Source organism: Ornithorhynchus anatinus, chromosome 4, assembly GCF_004115215.2.
Source record: "Ornithorhynchus anatinus isolate Pmale09 chromosome 4, mOrnAna1.pri.v4, whole genome shotgun sequence".
Taxonomy (NCBI): domain Eukaryota; kingdom Metazoa; phylum Chordata; class Mammalia; order Monotremata; family Ornithorhynchidae; genus Ornithorhynchus; species Ornithorhynchus anatinus.
Genome location: NC_041731.1, coordinates 128264262 through 128284760, shown reverse-complemented (window position 1 = coordinate 128284760; position 20499 = coordinate 128264262).

Below are 20499 nucleotides of genomic sequence, written 5' to 3'. Positions count from 1 at the left end.
AAAATCCTTAAGCCGCTGTCGGCTGAAACAAGATTCACCGGCAGTGTCGATCATTGGCGTTAGCTCTGGGGGCAAGCGGAGATGGCAGTGTTTTCACGGGCGTTCTCGAGGTTGATCTTTGACAAAAAGGAGGGAAGCGTCACCGCGGCTACAACTTTTGGATAAAGCATCTTGACGCGACACCCGAATTTTTCTAGATCGACGCTGTATATTTTTTTTTTGTGTGTGTGTAGCACAAACGCATGTGCAATCCTTTCAGCCATACCCTACACGTACGATAAGATGTGTGCGGGTTCATTTGACGCAAAGGGAATGAGGAATGTTTTTGGTTTATCATTACCGTATACTCTAGGAGACAAGGACAGTATTATATGTACATATTTATTCTAACTGAATTGAACAGTCCGAGTTGTTTTGTTTCCTTGTATAAAAACAGGTCTAAGGACGTGGTAAATTGTATAGAAATCTCATTAAAGCCAAACTACAGCTTCAAGGGCCTCATACAATTACTTTGTCTTTCGGCATTATCCATACCTTTGTGGTTCTAATCGCTAACGGCTCGAACTTGCATTTACAGCTAGCAGTACTGTCAAACCATATATTTAGCTTTTAACATCTTCAAAGTAAGAGTCTTTAGATAATGTATTATAAAGCAGGTCTTAACACAACAGTTATAATTTGTATCTCTAGAACCTTATTCTCTTTTGAACTTTGGGTACCAAAAAGATACTACTAAAAGAAGTGAATGTTTTGCGAGCTTTGAGTAACGAAAGATTTCCAGACAAGGAATATAGATGATAGAATGAGTTGATTAAGTTTTATGGAAGGGTGGGGGGGTTGGGGGGGTGGGGATAGGGGCCGGGGGTCGGGGGGGGAATTTAGGAATTACTTAAGGACCAGTATCCTCGTCATATATTTCGCATTTTTACCGTGATTACATTTTCTGGTCTTCTTGAATATATGAAAGGTAACATTGTCATCGTGAGGTTCTTTTCAAAAAAAAAAAAAAAAAAAAGAAAAAACTTTCATTTGGGATTAAGCTTTCAGTGGTGTAGAGTAAGTGACGGTAAAGTGGGTCGATTCTGATTGTTTCGAAAGCTGTTGTCCATAGCTGCATTCCTTTTTGTGTTTCACAAATTAGCTAACTGTTGTTGATTCAGAATATAAATATGTTAATACCAGCTTTTTCCAATAAAAGGACTACAAAAATTGCATATACAGCTGGCCTGGTGCTCTGCTTTCTTTCTCGGCTAATGTGGAGATCTCTTTCTGTACAGGTGCAGAAAGATTCCCGAAGTGACAGTTGCAGAACTTCCACACCTCAAGCAATCAAGCACTGGTATTTATTGAACACTTACTCTGGGCAGAGCACTGGACTTAGCACTGCTACGACTCCTCTGGGTATATTTGATATTGCTGAGCAGGGACAGAGCTGGGTTCGGGTGGAAGGGGAGTTGAAATTCATTGCTAAAAAAGCCGCCTGGGATTGGGGAGTGGGAGTGGGAATGAAAGTCAACTGGGAGCCAAGAGTGGAGAATCACCTACTGAGAGTACCCTTTTCCTCCCTTTCCCTCTTCTCCTCCCCCCTCTCCCTTCCTCTCCCCTCAGCACAATGCTCGTCCGCTCGTTTGTATATATTTTTATTACCCTATTTATTTTGTTAATGAGATGTACATCATCTTAATTCTATTCATTGCTATTGTTTTAATGAGATGTACATCCCCTTGCTTCTATTTATTGCCACTGTTCTTGTCTGTCCGTCTCCTCCGATTAGAATGTAAGCCCGCCAAAGGGCAGGGACTGTCTCTATCTGTTGCCGATTTGTACACTCCAAATGCTTAGTACAGTGCTCTGCACATAGTAAGCGCTCAATAAAAACTATTGAATGAATGAATGAATGAGAATAATAATAATAAGAATGATAATAATGATTACAGTATTTGTTAAGTGCTTACTATATACCAGGCACTATACTAAGCGCTGGGGTAGATACAAGGCAAATTGAGCTGGACACAGTCCCTGTCCCACATGGAGCGCACAGTCTCAATCCCCATTTTTCCCTATGAAGTGACTGAGGGACATAGAAGTTAAGTGACTTACCCAAAGTCACACAGCAGACATGTGGCAGAGTCAGGATTAGAACCCAAGCCCTTCTGACTCCTTGGCCCGGGCTCTGTTCATTACACCATGCTGATCTCCTTCCCTAAACTTTGGAGAATGAGATATGGGTTCTAATTCCAATTTGGCTGCTGGCCTGCTTTTTTTTTTTAATGGCTTTTGTTAAGGTTTTACTATGTGCCAGGCACTGTACTAAGCGCTGGGGTAGATAGAAGCTAATCGGGTTGGATCCAGTCCATGCTCCAAATGGTGACCTCACAGTCTTCATTTCCGTTTTATAGATGAGGTAACTGAGGCACAGAGAAGTTAAGCGACTTGCCCCAAGTGACTCGGCAGATAATTGGCAGTGCTGAGATTAGAACCCAGGTCTTTTTAACTCTCAGGTCCACAGCCTATCCACCGGGCCACGCTGCTTCTGCATGGGTGACCTTTGTCCCTTAACCTCTCTGGGCCTCAGTTTCTTCATCTGTAAAGAAGACAGAAGCCTGCTGTGGGGAGGGAATGTCCCTATGTATTGTTGTGTTGAACTTTCCCAAGCGCTAAGTACAGTGCTCTGCAAGCAGTAAGTGCTCAATAAAAGCGATTGAATGAATGAATGAATGAAAGATGATACTTGCTCTCACTCCCCCTTAGACCGTAAGCCTCATGTGGAACAGCAACCGGTCCCGATCTGATTATCCTCTATCCGTCCCGGCATCTAACTCAGTTTTTGGCATTTGGGAAACATTTAACACCTTTATTTAGCACCAAATGGATTTTGGAGCAACTTAAACCAAAGTGGACTTTGGAAGGCCAAATGACTCAACTCAGATTTGCATATTTTGAACACATCATCAGGAGGACTAATTCCCCCGGAAAAGATGCTAATGCTAGGAAAAATCCAGGGAAATCGTGGAAGAGGCAGCCCGGCAGCTAGATGGATAGAGACCATAACAACGACAACGGAAGAACGATTAGAAAGGTTGCGGATTATAGCAGAGAACAGGACATTCTGGAGAAAGTATATCCTGGAGTCGCTATGAATTGGAAATGACTCGATGGGACTTAACAATGATAACACCTATCACAATAATTGTTATGACTCTCATGGTTCTCTAGTCAATCTGTCAATCATATTTACTGAGCTCTTATTATGTGCAGAGCACTCTATTAAGTGCACCAGGAGAAGCAGTATGGCTTAGTGGAAAGATCGCAGGCTCGGGAGTCAGAGGTCATGAGTTCTAATCCCCGTTCTGCCACTTGTCTGCTGTGTGACTTTGGGCAAGTCACTTAATTTCTCTGTGCCTCAGTTACCTCATCTGTAAAATGGGGATTAAGACTGTGAGCCCCACGTGGGACAATCTGATGACCTTGTATCTACCCCAGTGCTTAGAACAGTGTTGGGCACGTAGTAAGCGTTTAACAAGTACCACCATTACTATAAGTACGATATAATTAATCAGTGCTATTGATTGAGCGCTTACTGTGTGCAGAGTACCTTACGCAGCGCTTGGAAGAATACCAAGATAACAGACTTGGTAGACACGTTCCCATGCCCACGAGGAGCTGACAGTCTAGAGAAGCAGACAGACATTCAAACAAATGACAAATATGGATATAAATGTTGAGGTGTTTGTACCAGGATGTCAGAAAAGCCACAGATGCTTCAACATTCATGGTTCATCCATCAGTCGCTTAGTACAGTGCTTCGCACACAGTAAGCACTCAGTCAATACGACTGAATCTTCCTCTATCTGTTTCTTCCCAGATGTCGAGAGGCTTTGTGAGACTGTGACCAAGCGTTTGGTCTGAGATCGCGTCTCCTCAGTTGCAGCTGACCGTCTGGGTCCTGACTGGGTTATGGTTTATGGTAGAGTCAGGATTATTTTATTTTATTTGGTTTTCGTTTTAAGGTTTTTATGGTATTTGCTAAGAAAACAGCATGGCCTAGTGGACAGACGGCGAGCCTGGGATCAGAAGGACCTGGGTTCCAATTCCGGCTGCGCCGCTTGTCTGCCGTGTGACCAGTGGCAAGTCACTTCACTTTTCAGTGCCTCAGTTTACCTCATCTGTAAAATGGGGATTAAGACACGTGGGACAGGGACTGTGTCCAATCTAATTAGCTTGTATCTACCCCAGAGTTTAGTACAGAGGCTTAACGAAGTCCATAAATACACTATGTGCCAAGCTCTCTTCTAAGCGCCGGAGTAGCTGGGGTTATTGTGGGGATGTGGTCATCTGGTTGTTTTCCGTGGTGTCCTTATTTCGGTGCTCCTTATACAGAGCATCAATTATAGCCTAAGAACATGGACTCTCCAATTCTGCTTGTGGAGATCTGCTCAAATTCTTTCCCTAGGCGAAAGATGAGAATGTTGGATGTTAATAGTCATAATAACAATAATAATAATAAGATTATCTAAGCACTGGGGTAGATAACAATAATCATAATCATGATAATGGTATTTGTCAAGTGCTTACAATGTGCCAGGCACTGTACTAAGCACTGGGTGGATCCTTGCAAATCAGGTTGGACACAGACCCTGCCCCACATGAGGCTCACAGTCTCGATCCCCGTTTTACAGATGAGGTAACCGAGGTCCAGAGAAGTGAAGTATTTTACCCAAGGTCATACAGTAGATGAGCTGCGGAGCCGGGATTTGAACCCATGACCTTCTGACTCCCAGGCCGGAGCTCTAGATAAAGCTAATCAGTTTGGACACAGTCCCTAATTAATGATGGTACTTATTAAGTGCTTACTGTATGTTAAACACTGTCCTAAGCACTGGGGTAGGTTCAAGTTAATCAGGTTGGACCCAGTCCTTGTCCCACATGGGCTCACACTCTTCATCCCCATTTTACAGATGAGGTAACTGGGCTCACATTCTAAGAGGGAGAATGGTGATGAAATATCCGTTCTCCTCTTTACTTAGACTGGAAGGTCCATGTGGGACAGGGACTGTGTCCAACCTACTTAAATTGTATCTACAGTTATTGAATCTCCATTTTACAGATGAGAAAATTGAGGCCCAGAGAAGCAAAGTGACTGGCACCAGGTCACAGAACAGGCAAGTGGATAAGCCGAGAACAGAATCAGGTCCTTTAACTCCCAGACTTGTGCTCTAGTAATAATTATGCTGAGGGTATTTATTATGAGCTTACTACTGTTGGTATTTGTTAAGCGCTTACTATGTGCAGAGCACTGTTCTAAGTGCTGGGGGAGATACGGGGTAATCAGATTGTCCCACGTGAGGCTCACAGTTAATCCTCATTTTACAGATGAGGTAACTGAGGCACACAGAGAAGTTAAGCGACTCGCCCACAGTCACACAGCTGACAAGTGGCAGAGCCAGAAGTCGAACTCATGACCTCTGACTCTGAAGCCCAGGCTCTTTTTACTGAGCCACGCTGCTTCTAGGTGCCAAGCACTGTGTTATGTATTGGGGTGGATGCAAGATGATTAAATCAGACCCAATCTCTGACCCACAGAGGGCTCACAGTCTAAGGTGGGGTAAAAACAGATATCTATTTTACAGTTGAGGAAACTGAGGCACAGAGAGGTTGTGACATGTCCCAGACCACACCGTAGGCAAGAGGATTACTGAAGGGGAACTCCTGTGTATCTACTCCAGTGCTTAATAAAGTGCCTGGCACATAGTAAGTACTTAACAAATACCATAATTCATTATTATTATTATTCTCATCCCGGCTCTTTTCACTAGTGACCATCGGTCTCTAGTATGCACAGAAAAACAGGGAAATTCTGAAGGAAATTCTATGTTCCATTCAAATCTAGGGGGAAGTGGATATATGTGGCAGAATTTTAATGATCTTGTCCTTGGCTGTTTCCCGCCAGTTTATGCTGATAAAGTGAATAATTTTCTCTCAGATGAAGATGTCCTTTTGTTAGACTACAGGTATTTTATTTCCGCAAAAACTTGCAAAATAAATGAGAGCGAGCGTGTCTAGTCTCCTAGAATCGTCTGGGAAAAATTGTTCACGGTATAAAGGGTCACATAGTTCCACCAGGACTGATGAGATTTACTGTAGGATTTTTAACTTGGATATTTTCTACCAAGCCCAAGGATGTCATAGTCATAGGGGGATATAATTCACTGAAGAGTTTGACCACACATATAAGTGGCACACGTGAATTCTCATTAGCTTATTTTGGGATTTTTTTAAATTGCTTGTTTCCTCATAATCACATTCCACTGTGATAGGGGCCAAGACATTTTCACAAAAGAGGTAACCTGTCACCATGCCTAGGAAAACAGCTGAGTCGGAAGCAACTGGAACCCTCAGCAGATTTATCAAAAGGAATTTGAAGAGAAATCTGATTAGTCACATGAGGACCAATCCTTCCAGGAAAGAGGAGATTATGTTTAAGTAGTCGCGGGATGAATGAATGAATCAATCAGTCGTATTTATTGAGTGTTTACTGTGTTCAGAGTACCGTACTAAGCACCTGGGAGGGTACGATATATAACCGAGTTGGTAGACAAATTCCCTGCCCACTACAGGCTCAGAGTCTAGAGCGGGAGACAAACGTTAATATAAATAAATTGATGACAGATACGGACATAAGTGCTGTGAGGCTGGGAGGTGGGGAACGAATAAAGGGAGACAATCAGCATGATGTAGAAGGGAGTTGGAGAAAAGGAAAGGAGGGCTTAGTCAGGGAAGGCCTCTTGGAGGAGGTGTGCCTTCAATTAGGCTATGAAAGAGGGAGTCATTGTCTGTCAGATTTGAGGAGGGAGGGCTTTCCAAGCTCTGGCAGGACTTGCTCAAGGAGTCGGCTATTCCCCCAAGCAGTTAGTAACAGTCATTCAGTCAGTCAGTTGCATTTATTGAGTGCTTACTGTGTGCAAAGCACTGTACTAAGCACTTGGGAGAGTACAATAGAACAACAGAACAGGCACATCCCCAGCCCACAGAGAGCTTACAGTCCAGATGGGGAGAGGTCTGCACACAGTAAGTGCTTAAGTACTATTAACTGATGGACGGACCTCATGTTGAAGGAAAATGATGCTAGAGTAACCAGTGATTTGGTCGGGGGCAGGTATTTTGGTCTTTGTTTGGGCAACTAATTTTTTCCATAGCATTTCCTTCCATTATCTCGGGGTCTGTCGCCATCACAAAATCGGGCCCAGTCAACGAGTCTGAGGAGAGAAGTGGAGAAAGAGAGATGCTGGCTAGTTTCTGAGGCCTAGTCTCTACCAAAGAGAGGTAGATATTTTGATGATTGATTGATGGATTCATTCGTTCGATCGTATTTATTGAGCGCACACTGTTTACAGAGCACTGTAAACAGGCTCCCACCCTGTTCACGTCCCCCTGGGGAGGCACCCACTTAGACATCAAATCCATTTTTAACGTTACATACCCACGGTGAAGCATCTAGCTTCCAACCCCACGAGCTCTCAGGAGGACAGGACACTCACCCATCCCACAGCTCCTCACATGGTGCAGGCAGAGCGGCCTTCTCACGCTCTGGACAGAGGCGACCTGCGGCCGGCTGCTGCGAGTCCCGTTCCTCTGCACAGAAGGTTAGAGGCGGCAGGTATTTATCACCTGTGCCCCTTAGGCCATTCCAGCTTCCGGCCTCAGTTTATCCAATCTCTGCCCTCCCCCCTCCTCCATTCCTAATTTGATCGGCACGGGGGCGAGGGGCACCTTCTGTATTCCCAGCTTGGGCTGTCAATCTGGCAGTTTCGGTTGTGGGGGCGGTGTCCCACCCTCACTTCCGAGTTCCGCCTGCTGGCTCAGGAGGTCACGAGGTAGCATTTGACCTTGAGATGGTCGGTACCCCGGGGTCACCTGGGACAGATACGTATGAGGAAAATGGATCAGACATAGCCCTGCCCCACAAGGGGCTCACCGTCCAAAGAGGGGGATAGAACGGAGATTTTCATCCCCCTTTTACAGCTGAGGAAACTGAAGCAGAGAGAGGTTAAATGACTTTTCCAAGGTGACACACGGAGCAAGCAAGCGGAAGATCTGGGATTAGAACCTGGGTCTCCTCTCTCCCAGTTCTGTGTGCTATCCACTTGGACCTGATGAAGCAGTTCAATCAAACAATCGGTGGTATCTAATGAGCGCTTACTCTGTGCAGAGCACTCTACTAAGCATTTGGAAGAGTACAATACCACAGAATCGGCAGACATGCTAATTCGAGATACAGTAATTCAGTCTAGAGATTTCATCAAAGAAGACAGCAGTTAACCATCTTTTCAATCCTCATCTTTTTCATTCAATAGTATTTATTGAGCGCTTACTATGTGCAGAGCACTGTACTAAGCGCTTGGAATGAACAAGTCGGCAACAGATAGAGACAGTCCTTGCCGTTTGACAGGCTTACAGTCTAATGACGGGCTTACAGTTGTGGACGGGGCTTCACATAAACACGAAGGAATCACAGAAAGTCATCATCAGTGGAATTTATTGACACGCTTTCTCCGAGCAGAGCATTGTACTAAGTGTGTGGGAGGGGACAATACCAGATGGCAGACATACTCCTTGTCCACGATGAGCTTGGATGACTTCTCTGTCCTGGCAGCTGAGGAGAAAATTGAAACTTAAAAGCACTCAGAGAAAAGATGTGAAAAAATGGGAAAAAACTGTTATTATTTGGATTTGATCCTTGAAGGGGTTTGAGAGATGAGTTGTAGCCTCAAGATTGACTTTCTCAGACATTCATTCTACAAAAAGAGTGGATGACAAAGGTTTCTGAAATTATTTCAGGGCCTAGTTGAAAGAGCACAAGTCCGGGTTCTAATTCCAACTTCACCACTTCCTCGTTGCGGGACTTTGGGCAAGTCACTTCTCTAAGCCTCAGTTCCCTCATCTACAAAATGCTGTTTCAATCCCTGTTCTCCCTCCTACTTAGACTGCGAACTTCATGGGAAACCTGATGATCTTGTATGCACCCTCACGCTTAGTACAGTGTTTGGCACCTAGCAGATACTATTAGCGTTATTATGATCCTGCTTTCATTAAGTCAATTCTCCAGATTATGCAAGTGCTTGCCAGCTGTTTTCGATTGTCTGGGAATGGTGAAGGAAAGGAGGAGTTGTCCGGTATTGATCGTATTTTGATGCTGGCACTAAAAATCAGGTAAAATCTTCTAGCATAACCCAATGGGCCTCGTTCCAATTTGTCTTCTGGGAGGAGTTACCATTCGTTTTGCAAAAGAAACAACCAATTTAACCTGTAATAATAGATCGAGATGAAATGGCCCTTCTGGCTGAATATTTAAATCAAAAGCAAATGATCTAATTAGCAAGGGCAAGTAAATACGGAGATGTGGGGTATAATGCAAATGCATATTAACGTGGGCAATTAATTTGCTCAAGGACTTTTCCAAAGTAGGGGAAAAAGCCATCCATGCTTTGTTTAATCATGCTCATTTCAGGTAAGTTACACTTTCCAATGTGTCCAGATCATAAAATTCAATTTGCTTTTCTAACAGACCCTCTTTGGAAGATTTCCAGAATGCATGCAGCAGTTTCCTAGCAACCACGGAGAACCCAGACTTAACTCTTCGTTTCAATGTTTCCACCCAGCCAGCCACAAACAGGGAAACCCAGCCTACATTCGAATTCCCCTTCTTCTGTCACCCTGGTCTCATCTCGATTCCATCCCTCTGTGATGCAAATTCGTGCAACTCAAACACGGAATGGAAGGTTACATCTTCCTCCTTTGACTTTGAATAGAAAGTCGGGATCCCCTGCAGAGAAGTCAGGTACCCCTAAACTTCATAGCAATTTCTCTTTACCCACCAACTTGTCTCTGACAGTGTCTTAAACCATCACAGGCTCTAGGGTAAGATTTCTCCCTCTCTCTCGTAGGCCAGTGATAATTCATTCTCCCCAAATTATGAAGTAAATAGGTCCCTATGATAATTCATTCTCCCCAAATTATGAAGTAAATAGTTCCCTCTAGACTGTAGGCTTATTGTGGGCAGGGAATGTGACTACCAGCACCGTTATACTGTACTTTCCTCACCCAGTAAACGTTCAAGAAATATGATTGATCGACACTCTTGGTAATAGAGGAGGTGAGCAAAATACAATCTAGAATTCTAATCATTCAATAGTATTTATTGAGCGCTTACTATGTGCAGAGCCCTGTACTAAGCACTTGGAATGTACAATTCGGCAACAGATAGAGACGGGCCTACAGTCCAATCGACGGGTTTACAGTCTAATCGCATCTGTTGGGTAGGGATTGCCTCTATTTGTTGCCAAATTGTTTTTTCTAAGCGCCTAGTACAGGGCTCTGCACACAGTAGGTGATCAGAAAATCTTCCCCTTGACTCTATTTATTGCCATTGTTCTTGTCTGTCCGTCTCCCCCGATTAAACTGTAAGCCCGTCAAATGGCAGGGACTGTCTCTATCTGTTGCCGACTTGTTCATTCCAAGCGCTTAGTACAGTGCTCTGCACATAGTAAGCGCTCAATAAATACTATTGAATAAATACTATTGAATGAAAATACGATTGAATGAATGAATGAATCTGTGCCATCGGATTGTTGTGTGGCCTAGAGACGAGTCAATTAAGCTCCATCTCATCTGAAAAAAGGAAAATAAGGTCCTTAAAATAATGATATTAATAAAAATTATAATGATAATTGTGGTATTTGTTAAGTGCTTATTATGTGCCAGGCACTGTACTAAGCACTGGGGTGTATACAACCAAATTAGGTTGGACACAGTCCCTGTCCCACATGGGGCTTGTAGTCTCATTCCCTATTTTACAGATGAGGTAACTGAGACCCAGAGATGCCAAGTGACTTGCCCAATGTCAAACAGCAGACACGTGGCAGAGCTGGGATTAGACCCAAGACCTTCTGATTCCCAGGCCTCTGCTCTAACCACTAGACCATGCTCTCTCAACCCCCTTAGACCATAAATCCCATGTGGGAATGGACTGTGACAGGTCTGGTTATCTTGTTTCTTTCTCAGTGTTTAGCATAATGCTTGGTGTATAGTTAGTGCTTAATAAAACCATGACTAACGTAGCAAGGGCTAAACTAGCCTTCCAACTGCTTCAACTGACCTAAAAATGTTGACACAGTAATTGTTATTAATAATAATACATCAATATTTTACTTTGTATCATTATCATTGTAATAATAATAATGATGACATGCATATTTTTACCTTACTTTTCAACTCTAGTAATAGCATTCGTTAAGCACTTACTCTGTGCCAGACACTGTACTAAGTGCTGGGGTGGATACAAGCAAATTGGTTTGGTCGCAGTCCCTGTCCCACATGGGGCTCACCGTCTTAATCCCCATTTGACAGATGAGGGAACTGAGGCACAGAGAAGTTAAGTGACTTGCCCGAGGTCTCACATAGACACTAGACAAGTGGTGGAGCTGGGATTAGAACCCAGGTCCTTCTGACACCCAGGCCTGTGATCTATCCACTAGGCCTCAGCAGCTTCAAATTTAGGCAGGTCCGAGTTCAGGCAGGATTCTGTCACTCACGGTATGAGATCTGGGGGCGGGGGGGTGTGGAGTGGAGGGACTGGAAGCAGAATGCTTCCAGAATGTCTCAGTGGAAAGAGCAAGGGTTTGGGATTCAGAGGATGTGGGTTCTAATCCCGGCCCTGCCACTTGTCCGCTGTATGACCTTAGGCAACCGGCTTCACTTCTCTGTGCCTCAGTTACCTCCTCTGTAAAATGGGGATTAAGACTGTGAGCCCCATGTGGGACAATCTGATTATCTTGTATCTACCCCAGTGCTTAGAACAGTGCTTGGCACATAGTAAGTGCTTAAAAAAATGAATGTTTGCCGAATTGTATTTTCCAAGTGCTTAGTACAGTGCTCTGCACACAGTAAGCGCTCAATAAATACGAATGAATGAATAAATGAAAAAATACCATTATTATTGAAAGGTAGAAAGTGTGGGGTACTGAGAGGACTCATTTATTCATTTAATTGTATTTATTAAGTGCTTACTGTGTGCAGAGCACTGTTCTAAGCACTTGGGAAAGTACAATGCAACAATAAACAGTGACATTCCCTGCCCTCAAGAAGCTCACAGTCTCGGGGGTGGGGGGCAGTCATCAATACAAATGAATAAAATGACAGATACGGATTTAAAGGGTGTGAGGCTGGGGGCGGTGGGAGAGAGCAAAGGGAGCGAGTCAGGTGATGCAGAAGGGAGTGGGAGATGAGGAAAATTGGGGCTTAGTCAGGGAAGGCCTCTTGGAGGAGGTGGACTTTTAATGAGGTTTTGAAGGGGGGAGGGTCACTGCTGGTGGATTAGAGGAGGGAGGGCGTTGCAGGCCAGAGGCAGGATTTGGGATAGGGGTTGGCAGTGAGATAGGCGAGATGGAGGCCCAGTGACAAGGTTAGCGGCAGCAGAAGAGCGGAGTGTGCGGGCTGGATTGTGGAAGGATTGAAGCATCATCACCTCCACCCAACACAGGAACCCAGGAGCTCGAGAGGGAATCGGTAGGAATCAGTCGATCGATGGTATCTGTTGAGGACTTACTGGGTGGGAAATAGCGTGGCCTAACAGAAAGAGCTCGGGCTTGGGAGTCAGAGGACCTGGGTTCTAATCTCAGCTCCGCTGCTTACCTGCTGTATGACCTTGGGCAAGTCATGTAACTTCTCTGTACTTTCCTCATCTGCAAAATGGGTATTAGATCCTAGTCCCTCCTATTCATTCATTCATCCATTCATTCATTCAATCGTATTTATTGAGCGCCTACTGTGTGCAGAGAACTGTACTAAGCGCTTGGAAAGTACAATTCAGCTACAAATAGAGACAATCCCTACCCAAAAATGGGTCACAGAAGAGGGGAGACACTTAGGCTGTGAAATCCATGTGCGACAGGGATTGGCTCCAACCTGATTATCTTGTTTCTGCCCCACTACTTAGAATGGTACCTGGCACATAGCACTTAACAAATATCGTTGAGGAAAAAAAATAATTCTATCAGGTTGTAATCTCCCAAGTACTTAGTACAGACAATAAGTGCTCAATACATAGCATTGATTTATTGATTGGATGGGAAACCACTGGATGTTTTTGAGGAGTGGGAAGATGTGAACAGACAAGTATTGTAGAAAAGTGACCTGGGCAGCAGATTGAAGCATTGTTTGGAGAAGGGAAAGATAGGAGGAAGGGAGACCCGTGAGGAGGCTGATCTAGAAGTCACGGTGGGATATGATAAGCCCTTAGATCAGTGAGGTAACAATTTTGATACAGAGGAAGGGGCGGATTCTAGAGCTGTTGTGAAGATTTTTTTCCTCTCCTTTTTCCTCTCCTCCTCCCCTCCCCATCGCCCCCCTCTGCTCTAATCCCCTCCCCAACCCACAGCACTTGTGTATATGGGCATATTTTTATTTTATTAATGACATACATATACCTATAATTTTATTTGTTTATATTGATGCTATTGATGCCTGTCTATTGTTTTGTTGTCTGTCTCCCTCCTTCAAGACTTTAAGCCCATTGTTGGGTAAGGATTGTTTCTATTTGTTGCTGAATTGTACTTTCCAAGCGCTCGGTACAGTGCTCTGCACACAGTGCTCAATAAACACGATTGAATGAATGAATGAATGAATAGTAAGATACTACTAGATACAGATATCTAGGGGTAGATACGAGATATCTGTTACCGATTTGTACATTCCAAGTGCTTAGTACAGTGCTCTGCACATAGTAAGCGCTCAATAAATACTATTGAATGATAATCAGGTCCCACATGGGGTTCAAAGGCTAAGTAGGAGGGAGAACAGGGATTGAATCCCCATTGAGCCTGAGGGAATTGAAGCACAGAGATGTGAAAAGACTTGTGCAGGGTCACACAGCAGGTAAGTGGCAGAATGGGGATTAGAACCCAGGTCCTCTGACTCCCAGGTCCATGCTCTTTTCACTAGGCTATGCTGTTCACTAAGCAGCAGACCGCTTCTCTTCCCATATTTTAAAACCTTCTGAAATCCCATCCCCCCCAGGAGTGATGCCTTGATTAATTTCTCAACTTCTATTTCCCCAACTCTCTCAGCTGTATTTAAACATCACCAAAGTACTTCAGTACTCACCTCCTGTAGAATATATGTACATACCTTCATACTTCTTCCTCTCTACTTGCAATTTATTTTAGTATTTGTAAACTCTTCAAGGGCTGATTCCTCCCCATTCAAAGCCTTATTGAAGGCCCATCTCCTCCAAGAGGCCTTCCCTGACTAAGTCCCACTTTTCCTCATCTCTCACTCCCTTCTGCATTTCCCTGACTTACTCCTTTTGCTCTCCCCTCCCCAACTCTGCAGCATTTACGTACATATCCGTCATTTAATTTATTTGTATTGATATCTGTCTCCCTCCCCCTAGACTGTGAGCTCATTGTGAGCAGGTAATGTCACTGTTTATTGCTCTATTGTGCTTTCCCAAGCACTAAGTGCTCTGCACATAGTAAGCACTTAATAAATATGATTGAATGAATGAATGAATACTGATTCCATTATACTTCTGATTGATTGATCAACTGATAAATAGACTGCAGACTGTAAGCTCATGGGCAGAAAATATGTCCACCAACTGCTGCATTGCACTCTCTTAAGCGGTATTTACTGCAAGCACTCAGTAAATACCACTGATAAAGGAGGAAGGGTGGAAAAGACGGAAGGGAGGAGGAGGAGGAGAAGGAAAAGGAAAAGAGAAACCTTAGAGTGCTTCCCATGTTTCACATCTTTGAGTCAGGCAACTTCTAAAATACATGAGAAAGGCCAGAATAAATGGCAGCAAATTCTCTGTTGTTGATATACGTTTTCTGTTCCGCTCCTAGCAGAGGGGCGGAAATAAGGGGAACTGCTTTTTGGATAGATAGATTGTTACAGAGATGGATTATTAGATAGATGGATTGTTACATAGATGGATGGTTGGAGAAGCAGCTTGGCATAGTGGATAGAGCCTCGGCCTGGGAGTCAGAGGATGTAGATTCTAATCCCGGCTCTGCCGCTTGTCAACTCTGTGACCTTAGGCAAGTCACTTTACTTCTCAGGACCTCAATTACTTCATCTGTTGAGACTGTGAGCCCCTCGTGGGACAGGGACTGTGTCCAACTCGATTTGCTTGTATCCACCCTAGTGCTTAGTACAGTGCTTGGCACAGAGTAAGAGCTTAACAAATCCCAAAATTATTACTATTATCTATATCTATCTATCTATCTATCTATCTATCTATCTATCTATCTATCTATATATCGATTGGCCTCTCTAACAATCTATCTTTGTATGTATCTGTCGGTCTATCCAATGATTGATCTATCCATCCATCTCTCTAATAATCTATCTTTCTATCTGTCTAGTTCTCTGTCTAGTTATCTAGTTTATCCAGTTATCTAGTTTTTATCTAGTTATCTATCAATCTCCCAATCTTTCTATTTATCTATGTACCTGTCCACCTATCTATCTATATATTCAATCATATTTATTGAGCGCTAACTATATGCAGAGCATTGTACTAAGTGCTTGGAATATACAATCGGCAACAATGATTGATCTATATATATCCATCCATCTATCTATCCTTCTCTCTAACAATCTTTCTATTTCTCTATGTATCTATGTATATATTCCAAGCGCTTAGTACAGTGCTCTGCACATAGTAAGTGCTCAATAAATACTATTGAATGAATGAATGAATCTGTCTATCTCAATAGATCGATATCGCTATCTTTCTACTCACCTATGTACCTATGTATGTATCAGTCTATATTTCCAATGATCTATATATATCTATCCATCCATCTAGCAATCTATCTAAAAATAATAATAGTGATATTTGTCATCAGGTTATTCCACATGGGGCTCACAGTGTTCATCCCCATAATAATAATAAGAACGTTGGTATTTGTTAAGCGCTTACTATGTGCCGAGCACTGTTCTAAGCATTGGGGTAGACACAAGGGAATCAGGTTGTCCCACGTGGGGCTCACAGTCTTAATCCCCATTTTACAGATCAGGAAACTGAGGCACCGAGAAGTTAAGTGACTTGCCCAAAGTCACACAGCTGACAAGTGGCCGAGCCAGGATTCGAACCCATGACCTGTGACTCCAAAGTCCGTGCTCTTTCCACTGAGCCACGAGGAACTGAGGCACAGGGAAGTTAAGTGGCCTGCCCAAAGTCACACAGCAGACAAGTGGCGGAGGTGGGATTAGAACCCACGTCTTTTGACTCCCAAGCCCGTGCTCTTTCCATTAAAGATAGATTGTTGGAGAGATCAATTGTTAAACAGACAGATACATATATAGATACAGAGAGAAACAGATAGAAAGTTTGTTAGAGAGATGGAGGGATAGAGAGATATAGTTGGTTGGATAGATAGACGGTTGATCAATTAAAGTATGGGAAGTACAGTGGAAAGAGCACAGACTTGGGAGTCAGAGGTCATGGGTTCTAATCGAGATACCGCCACTGGTCAGCTGTGTGACTTTGGGCAAGCCACTTACCTTCTCTGTGCCTCAGTTACCTCATCTGTAATATGGGGATTAAGACTGTGAGCCCCATGTGGGCCAACCTGATCATCTTGTATCCCCCTCAGCGCTTAGAACAGTGCTTGGCACAAAGTAAGTGCTTAACAAATACCATCGTTATTTTTATTATTATTATTATTATTATTATTACAACATCTTTCCCTCCCTCTCTCCAATAAGCTCAGATCCAGGCGCTGGATGCTGAGTTGGGGAAACCTGGCCTCTGGTTTCCAGGTGGGTCTTTACGTTTCCCTACCTCTTTCCACTGGCTCCATTTCTCTCTCATGCCCATCAACTCCACACGCTTTTCTTCCCCATAATGTGTAACCCACAGAATTTTCAAACTTTGCTAGGATTTTGATCAGGGGTAAAAGTGAACGGATGTGGAATACTGTCCGGTTTGAGTTCGAGTATTTTGTTTTATGTCCGTATCTGTAATTCATTGATATTAATGTCCGTCTCACCCTCTAGATTGTAAACTCATCGTGGGCAGGGAATGTGTCTAGTGTTATAATGTAATCTCCTAAATGCTAAGTGCAGTGCTCAGCACACAGTAATTGCTCAGTAATTACTGGGTTCCACCGAATGTCAATTCTGTCCCGATTCTTTCAAATCTCGAGTCCCTCATGATAGAAATATATAATTGCGAGCCCTGCAGGGAGGAGTAGAAAAGGTCTTTTGGGCCACAAAATCTCCTCCGCTTTTCCCTCTTGTAAATATAACTGAAACCCGAACAAGTATCATGTCAGGTGGACTTCTCTTTTGATGACCGACTCCTCCTTGCCTGTGGCCTGATTTCTATTTGAGTCAGCCTGACGTTTTGGGGTTTAATTCCTGAAAGCACTGATTAATTTAATTAGCCTGACCTGGTGAAGTTGCGTGATGGGAAGCGGTATGCCTAGTGGAAAGAGCATGGGTCTGGGAGTTAGAGGACCTGGCTTCTCATTCCATCTCCACTACTTACCTGCTGTGCGACCTTGGGTACGTCACTTCACTTGTCTGTGTCTCCACTATCTCATTTGCATGATGGGGAGTCGATACCTCTTAATAATGATAATAATAATGATGGTATCTGTGAAGCACTTACTGTGTGCCAAGCACTGTTCTAAGCACCGGGGAAGATACAGGGTAATCAGGTTGTTCCACGTGTTGCTCCCAGTTTTCATTTCCATTTTACAGATGAGGTAACTGAGGCACAGGGAAGTGAAGTGACTTGCCCAAAGTCACACAGCTGAGAAGTGGTGGATCTGGGATTAGAACCCATGACCTCTGGCTCTTAAGCCAGGCCCATTCCACTAAATCAAACCGTTCTCCCTCGTACCAAGACTTTGAGCCCCCTGTGGGCCATGGTTATTTCGTTATGAAAAGTGTTTGACAAATACGATAGTTATCATTATTATCATTATCATTCCTACAGTCAATTTTGCCCATGTTCCATCCCATATCCTTTCAGAAGCAGTCTGACAGTGGAAATAGTATGGGCCTGGGAGTCAGAGGTCCTAGGTTCTAATCCTGGGTCCAACTTTCTGCTGTGTGACCTTGGGCAAGTCGCTTCCCTTCTCTGATCCTCAGTTTCCTCATCTATAAAAGGGAAAAATCAATACCTATTCCCCTTTATGGGAAGCAGCATGGCTCAGTGGAAAGAGCACGGGCTTGGGAATCAGAGGTCATGGGTTCGAATCCTGACTCCGCCGCTTGTCAGCTGTGTGACTGTGGGCAAGGCACTTAATTTCTCTGGGCCTCAGTTACCTCATCTGTAAAATGGGGATGAAGACTGTGAGCCTCACGTGGGACAACCTCATTACCCTGTATCTACCCCAGCGCTTAGAACAGCACTCTGCACATAGTAAGCGCTTAACAAATTCCAACATTACTATTATTCCTTCTTAGACTATGAGCTCCATCTGGGTCAGGGATAGTGTCCCACCTAATGATCTTGTATCTATCCCAGAGTTTAGTTTGGTGTTAGGCATATTGTAAGAACTCAACAAATTCATTCATTCAATCGCACCTATTGAGTGCTTACTCTGTGCAGAGCACTGTACTAAGCGCTTAGAATGTACAATTCAGCAACAGATAGAGACAATCTCTGCCCAACAATGGGCTCAAAGTCTAAACAGGGGAGAAAGACAGCAAAACATAACAAAACGAGTAGTCTGGGGTCACTATCATCAAGATGAAAGGAATCATAGATATATACACATGATTAACAAAATAGAGTAGTAAATAATATATACAAATATACCCAAGTGCTGTGAAGAGGGGAAGGGGGAAGAGTAGAGGGAGGGAGTCGGGGCAATGGGGAGAGGAGGAGGAGCAGAGGGAAAGGAAGGGTTCAGTCTGGGAAGGCCTCCTGGAGGAGGTGGGCTCTCAGCCAAACTAGTGGGTCAGATTGTTTGGTCCATACAGTCAAATTTGTTGAGAGCCCAGAGAGATAGTGCCATCTTGCAATCGCTTGTGTGGACATTTTAAAGTACTCTGATTTGGGACTGTCTTAGAACAGTGCTCGGCACATAGGAAGCGCTTAACAAATACCTTATCATTATTATTATTATTATTTTGCTTTCTTGTTCTTCTGAATCTCTGGCCTGAGGACTTGGAGAAAGGGAAGAGACTTCAGTGCAGGCTTGGAGTGCCATCTGATGGAAGGGATGGAAAAATATCCCAGATTAGGCCCCCCCTTTCCCTCAGCTCCCTCCCGCCCATCAGCCCGACTCCCTCCCTTTGCTCTACCTCCCCCTCCCTGTCCCACAACACTTGTGTATTTATGTACACAGCCATAAATCTATTTATTTATATTAATGCCTGTTGACTTATTTTGATGTGTATAGAAATCTATAATTCTATTTCTTTATATTGATGCTACTGATACCTGTTTACTTGTTTTGCTGTCTGTCTTCCCCCTTCTAGACGGTGAGCCCGTCGTGGGCAGGGGTGGTCTCTCTTTGTTCTCAAATTGTACTTTCCAAGCGCATAGTCCAGTGCTCTGCACAGAGTAAGCACTCAATATATACGATTGAATGAACGAAAAATATTGTCATCTCTTGGAATGAGCAAAGGCCCAAGTCATCCCAGCAGGAGGGACTGTATATTGAGAGGCAGGAATTCGAGAGAAGCAGCATGGCTTAGTGGAAAGAGCCCGGGCTTGGGAGTCAGAGGTCATGGGTTCTAATGCCGACTCTGCCACTTGTCAGCTGTGTGACTTTGGTCGAGTCACTTCACTTGTCTGTGTCTCATTTACCTCATCTGTAAAATGAGGATTAAGACAGTAAGCCCCACGTGGGACACTCTGATTACCTGTATCTACCCCAGTGCTTAGAACAGTGCTTGGCACATAGTAGAGCATATAACAAATACCATTATTATTATTTATTAAGTGCAAAAGCTGTGGTTTAAAAGACCAATTTCTCTGCTCGCATGTATCTGGAATCAGGTAGGTCCTCTTAGAGGAAGCATTCTGTTTTATCATTATTATTTATTTTTATTCACTTATGTTATTTACATGTTATATTTATAATTATTTTAATTCTTTTATATTATTGAGGATCAGTGTGACCTAAAGGAAAGAGCATGGGCCTGGGAGTCAGAGGCCCTGGGTTTTAATTCGCACTCCACCATTTGCTTGCTGCATGACCTTGGGCAAGTTGTTTCACTTCTCGGTTCCCTCATCTGTCAAATGGGGATTAAATGTGGGAGCCCCATGTGGGGCAGGGACTGGGTCCACCCTGATTGGCTTGTATCTATCCCAGAGCTTAGTACAATACCCGACGCAGAGTAAGCGCTTAAAAAATATCCCGATTATCATTACTTAGGCTTTTCTTTGAGCACAGGAGAGCTCTCCGGAGCTCTGCTTTCAGACCACCCAACACCCCGACAAGCCGCCAGGATGAGAACTTGAAAATGATT